The sequence below is a fragment of the Helicoverpa zea genome, chromosome 6 (assembly GCF_022581195.2).
Source record: "Helicoverpa zea isolate HzStark_Cry1AcR chromosome 6, ilHelZeax1.1, whole genome shotgun sequence".
Classification (NCBI taxonomy): domain Eukaryota; kingdom Metazoa; phylum Arthropoda; class Insecta; order Lepidoptera; family Noctuidae; genus Helicoverpa; species Helicoverpa zea.
This window is the reverse complement of record NC_061457.1, coordinates 10,191,657-10,198,606: the sequence shown is the minus strand read 5'-3', so window position 1 is coordinate 10,198,606 and position 6,950 is coordinate 10,191,657. Positions and strand designations below refer to the sequence as shown.

Below are 6,950 nucleotides of genomic sequence, written 5' to 3'. Positions count from 1 at the left end.
AAAAACACTACTTCTGATGTGTACAAATTACTATTACTATTAACTGAGGGCAAACTGTTACGTTAAACTTATTTTTAATTGATTATTTAAAAAATACCACAAAACCAAATAATTTTCCCGTTAAAACCAGCAATTTCCATAAAAAACCGTATCTCCCATACATGGCAACCCCACCAGTAGGGCAGACTCGAGCGCGCGATAGCGGCGGCCGAACGCCGCGTCAGCCTCCGCGAGCCGCGCGCCTTAACACAAAACAACTGAACAGTGATATCTTGTGTGAAAATATGCCTATTCATTAGTTCTGTGGACCTCACCTAGCCTGTTGCACGAACTCACGAACCTTCACGGGCCTTGAGCACCCGCGGGATTTTTTTCGTGAGTACATCTTCATTCTTTTGTTGTAACAAGTTTCGTTAAGTAGCTTTAAAATGCTATTTTGTTTGGCGCTTTGTGTTTTAAGGGGAGTTTTGGTTAGAATATGCTTCGGTGGTCTTTTAAATTAACGCTCGCGTCGCTTGGCGCCTATTGCTAACTGATTGAACGTGCCTAGATGAGGGTAAGTTTTTTAAGATAGAAAGCTGTTTTTATAACATAGATGGGCAGAAAATATAGTTATTTTAGAAATATATAAATTTATAGGAGCACTTTTAACACTATTTCAGTTATGATTTACCTGTAAGAGTGATATTTAAATTATCAAATTACATAATGAATTGCCGAATCCTTAATAATGAATAGGTCCTTAACAAATCATCAATATACTCTCTTTCTATTCTAGTCTTTGTCTCCAAAATTCCGAAGTCTTCCATTCACCAAATAATTATAATAAAGGTCTAATTTTCACATGAATGGGTCTAAAATTGTCCGGTATATTGAATGAACATGAAATAACTCCGGTATTAGGAAGCGGTCTGCCATGAAAGTTTCACACAATTTCCGCTGCCCGTCCGGCCGTTTCCATGTATGACACATTGGTTTCCTGAGAGAACATAATTTTGAAATTGTATTAGTTTTAATGGATTTCGTTAGGGGGAAATAAGGTGTCATTTTTGGTAGGTAAGTGGACAATATCCTAGTTATTGTAAAACTGTACTAATGGATTGTTCTCGGGGATTTTTTTAAAGCGATTTTATTCTCTTAGATTTGAGTATAAACCTGATTTCTCAAAAAAAATTGCCATAGATTCGCATAGATACCAGATTTCGTCATACTTAAGTCCCGCTTCAAAATACATTCCAATTTTAAAGTAACCGTTAATGCACTAACAACGTCACAGCCAACTTAACATTAAGCCATGACCACTGTCCTTCATCTCGTTAAAACTTCGCCACACACACATATACACACACACCAAATAAACCAGGGAACAAAGAACATTCCTGCAAAGGGATAATTTATTCTAATGGCACGTCAGAAGCCGTAATCTGGCAGGAGATAAGCAGATATCCCGAAAACCCGAAACATTCCCGATGTATTGAACCCACAGACGGACTAATGATCGTGTATGATGGGTGTCGGGTTTCTCAATTAGACTTGTTTGGTATTTTGTGTGGCGGCCATGTTGGACTTGCAGAAACTGTTGACACTACTCTAGATCAGGTGTGATCTAGACTCTAGGAAAAATACTGTACTAAAATAGTACTTACATGAATTTTGAAGAGGTTCTTCACAGTTTTATTGAGTTAAGTAAAGAAACACTATTTTTGAGTGACAGAGAAAACATGTTGCGCCAATCTTAAACAAAAAATGGAATAAGAGCAGGAGGATGATGATAATGTGGGTCAAATAACCTGTACTTAACAGATTAACAATTAAAACATATAGAGTTACTCATATTGTTACATACAGAGTGTTAGTTTTAATAGTGTGATTTTGCGACTCGACTGTATACATTTCTGTCAGTAGATTAAGTTACACAATTAATAACAAATAACCATTTTATGGGTTCAGGGAAATGTGGTTTACCTATCGGTAAGCGGATTTTATTTGAGCTGTATTTTCTGTATTTTATTTGTTGATATGGTTAATATTTACTGAATAAAGTGTTGAATACTTTTTAAACCTTTTTTTTTACTTGAAAATGTTCATTGAAATAAAATTATTAACAAGACAATAAGGACATGGCTCAATTTAGGAACTCTTCTACTAACCAATTATTATGTTGCACAAAATAATAGGTATTATTCAAATACGAGCTTGAAGTTTTGCTTTTTAAATGAACTTTATATTGGCAATATGGTAGTCTGACGGCAATAAAGCTTGCTGTCAGTGAACTGCCTACTAATTTATGCTACAAATGTAAAGTATATCTTAATAACATTATTATACTTATATTCCATATTTGAGTTATATTGCTTTTGGCGAGTCGTTTGTGCAACCTTAACCAGCATTTTTTTCAACCCATGAGAATTCATGATTTGATCATCTGCTGCTAGTACAAAAAAACAAATGAATGATAAATTAGGTACTTTTCGTTCATTATTCGAATTTAGTTCGAACAACTAGTCCATCAAATAAACACCTTTTTGCGGTTAGGAAAGCCTACCGAACGCAGAGAGCAAATTAATATATTAAAATTGTATTTACAAGAACTGACCAAAGTGAATTAATAAATGCAATTTTTTGAGAGAGTTAATATTAATTTTGCGGCTTGCTGAACGAAAAATGGAAATCCAAATTCAGTGGTTATTTTAAAAATCGAGTTGATAAAATTAACTGTGCTTTTTGGCCTTTTAAATCCTGAAAGTGGTTCATAGCATTTTAATAATTGACTTCATGTTATCTTTTCGACAAGTTAATTTAAAATGTTTCATTCACGGTTTTTGAAATGAAGTAATTAATTATTTCGAAAGTACTTTTCGAAATAAGTAAATAGTTTTGACATCAAAAAATTTAATTAAGTAAAGGCACAAAAATATTGCTCTTTCATTAATTTATTTGTCTTAATTAAATGTATTAAGAAAAAACATCAAAATACTTGGAAAATAAATCTGACATAAAATACCACAGGAAAAATATCCTAAATTTTCCTCGATGGCTGTTTGTTTTTTTTTTCCTTAAGTAATAGGATAAAGACTACGTTTATGTAAAAGGCTCTCTTGAATCATATTAATTAATTACTGCCTTTATTACGAAGGTATGTGCAAAGGTATCAATGGAAACACCACCATACACATAAACATACATACATGACTATTTATTTACAAGATCGAATCGTAAAAGACCAAAGGAAATGAACACAAAGCTACTCTGGCTTTAACTAATAACAGTTTATACGTACTTGGGATTAAGTACAGTTCATGTTTTTTTAGGAGCATAATAAAAAGCACTGTTTAATGACTCATGTGAACCAAGAGTTTATTTAGATTCAGGTAGGGCGAGGTGAATTAACCATGGCTTGAATGAGTAATAGAGTCAAAAGTGAATCAAATGTTTTTTAGATGTTGGTTTTAGTTAATTTAAGAGTAAAGCTGACATAAGTTAAGTTTTAGTTTAATGGTCAGTGAATTCATTGGTCATGAGACAGTTAAACCTGACAATAATGTGCTTGCAATGGAGCTTCTTGTCCGTTCTTCTCCATGAGACCTACTTTCTTCTACTTTGGGATCGTGCAGGTGTTTTTTTAAATAGTTTGAATTTGCCTAATTTGACGTCTACGAGGTCAGATAACACTCCACATGAACTTTAAACACCTATTGACAATTAGGAGTATCTCTCATTGCCAGTTATTTGTCGCAAGATGCAAGCAGTTCTCAATCCATCGCAAATTGACGCATATCATGCATGACAAGACAGAGAACCTTAATGACCGACCGACGTGCTTCTACGTCACTCTGCTCAGTAGGCAGCGGTTGTCGTCACTGTTCAGTTATCGTTATTCAATTTTCATTAATGGATCATTAATGACTGTAGGTGCGGTGACCCCTTTTAATCACTTTGTTCAATTAACGATCAATTACTTTTGCGTAACTGGTCGGTAGGCTGGCGGGCTAGACTGTAGTTGTTGGGCTTAAAGTAAGAATGTAAGATTCCTGATTAAGGTATTAGAATTTCTAAAGGTTGAGAGGGATTGTTCAATGACTTTTCTGAAATGCGTTGTAATAATTTTGGATTTGTATTGCTCAGATCCTTCACCTATTAAATAGAACTTAAATTGAATTATTCAAACGTATGTTATTTATGTTAGGTAGCTATACATTTATCTCAATATTTAGAGCAAGATAGGTGCGTTGATAGGCAATTTGTCTTCGAAACTGTGGCTAGTGATTTTGTAGTGAAGCTGTTGCGTCACAAGCCTACCTATTACAATATATTATGTACATGTACCTACGTGACACCTAATCGGCACCTACCTAAAAGCATATCAAAGTCGAGCTAATTTAGCCGTAACAGCACCTAGTCTTACACAGCTGCCCGTTGGCTAATTGGCAGTAGAAAGTACATTGTAGTTTTACTGAATAATGTTTACATTCTACGTGAGGAGCGCAGCCCAGTGGAGCGTGAAATAGGTAATTTCCCTCGACCATTAAGGGTAAGAGTACCAACGTACCTTTCAGCATAACACGTTCGAACGTAAAAAGTCAATTTTTTAACTGAAACGATTGCGCTGTGTCGTTGCAGTAAAACGAGTTATGTCATCGCTGAGTTTTTATTGCATCACGTTTGTCTGCAGCCCGTATGTTATTCTGTTTTTAAATATGTTTGTGGAAATGAAAACATATGTGGGTATGAGATAAAGAAAAGCGTAGCTCGTTGGTCCAGTCGCAATAGAGCTTATGTACTGAATAAATTAAACGTGGTTATGTAATTTTATATGCAGAGATATATTCGCAGCTGCTAATAATAGACTCACCTTTACATGCTTACTTAAACATAACATCTAAGTAAATGTAGTCCAGGACTTCACAAACTTAGTGTAGAACACCCTCTGGCAAGACAGAGTGATGGTCTACCATCCACTAAAAGCTTCGGGCTAAATTCAGTAGGTAGGGAGGTAGGTAGGTGAAACTGTGAAATGCCTGTGTATAATGAGTGGTTATAAGTCGCAATGATAATGAAAATTAAAAATATTTTTTACACGTGGATGCATATACGATTACTCATTAATTTTGGTTAAATGTATTTATGTGTGCAAGGAAAATAAATGTAATACTTAAAAGAGAAATATAAAGGTAAATGACTACAGTACGTTAGTTGTTTATACGTGGGTGGTAGAATGGATTGGACTGATATGCTCCAATTGACATTTATCAGGTTAGGCGGTAACGAATGTCCCTGCCCACTGCCTGTGTGCCAAAATTGTAGCCAAATATTCGGACCGTGGTAGAAAATAACCTTTTAATTGTATTATACCGCTTTTGAATATACAACAGATTTTTATTGTATTTTACTGGTAAAATAACATGAAATGTTATTTCTTTTTATTTACTTCTTCTATCATGCGATTACTGTGTACATGAATGGTTAAATTGTATTCATAAGCATAAATTAAAAAAAAAAACTATCCATAGCAAAGCTTTTTATAATTTTAAACCGTTTCCCATAACTAGACAGAATACCAATCAGAATATTCTTAATGCAATTCAAACACGAGGTGCAAAAAAAGTCCCATTACAATTAGTTCAGCATTAGACTGAGCAAATTACTGACCTCTGTCCGTATTAAGTATTCCAGTCAGTTTTGTGTGCCACCGACAGTAAATTAGCTATTTCCCGTCTCTCTGATATCCTAGTTAATCAAGCAGTGAATAAATTATTTTTACATACCCACGGGTGTGAGGGCGTTTAGTTTGGCTGTTAATGAATAAGCTTACTTCTTTTGTTTTATCAAAATTCTAGCCCATCCGTGTATTCCAATGCTTGAAAAATACATTTACTTAAGATGGATTAGTTCTTAGCTGGCACGTAAAGGCCATATTGTATTTTTAAATGCTTGAAATAGTACAAGAAAATTATGTTACGCTGGGCAACGCAGCCTTATAAGTTCATAGTTCATCAGTTCATTTGTTCTGAAACAGTAAGAAATCTGTAATAACCACTCCTTTTTCATATTCCAATGTTTATTGCAGTCCTTAAATTATTCCAAGTATTTTCATTAAAAATGACCTCTCGATATCTAGCAACAACTTTTATTTAACCCGAATTCTAAATCCGTCCCAAAATACACATGATACCTCGTTAAAGTTAAAACAAATTATGGTTTATTTCAGGAATTATATGCTTTGTTAGAAGGGAAAACTCATTCAAATTGCGGAGCTAATTTCTGCTTGTTTATTTGGTAAGCAACAGAAAGGTTCTAGAAGTTTCCAAATAAATCAGGGCTGGGATGTTAACGTTTTAGTATGGTAATACGGTTAAGTACGCCGAGGGAACCTGAACGCGTGTTTAATGACACCACTAGTTATGGAAATAAGACTTGTTATTATAGATCATGTAGAAAGAAGGTTTACCAAAAATGGTTTCTGATTTTGCAATTTACGTTATGGTCTGACGATTTTTTGGTGGAGTAGACAATTCTGTCAGTCAGTACAAAAATTGGTATTTCCTCTTGAAAATTGACAGCTGCACAAAATATTCGGTGCTTTTGGAGGTTCTAATACGCTTGTGAATAAAGAAAAGATAACCTACAATATTTTTTTCGCAATGTCACAATTACATTAATATTTATTAACGAACAGACATACCTCTAAATATAAAACAAACTTTAATTCATACGTCAAATAATTAATTCAAAAGTTCCTTCAGTATTCCGTATTTAATATTTAAAAGCAACACGTAGGTACTTCGCCTTAAGCAATAAAACTACGATCGTAATATGAAGCACGAATGCTTTATCCAGTGGAGAAATCTATTTATTTATGCAAAGTGAGCATAAACCCTCACTTTTGTATTCATCGGAAAAACTAGTTTTGTTCTGTGTCCATTGAGAATTAAATAACAACTTAAACAGTC

The 6,950-nt window shown here is 34.2% G+C and overlaps 1 protein-coding gene across 2 annotated transcripts in view; it reads left to right on the top strand.

The window, feature by feature from the left end:
* The first annotated feature begins 242 nt into the window (after nucleotides 1–242).
* LOC124631315 (slit homolog 1 protein) overlaps nucleotides 243–6,950 on the top strand; it is a 115,022-nt gene continuing 108,314 nt past the window's right edge. For both annotated transcript variants that reach the window (XM_047165649.1, XM_047165645.1), the window contains exon 1: nucleotides 243–375. The gene's annotated coding sequence lies outside the window, so the exon portion shown is untranslated. The remainder of the gene's footprint in view (nucleotides 376–6,950) is intronic.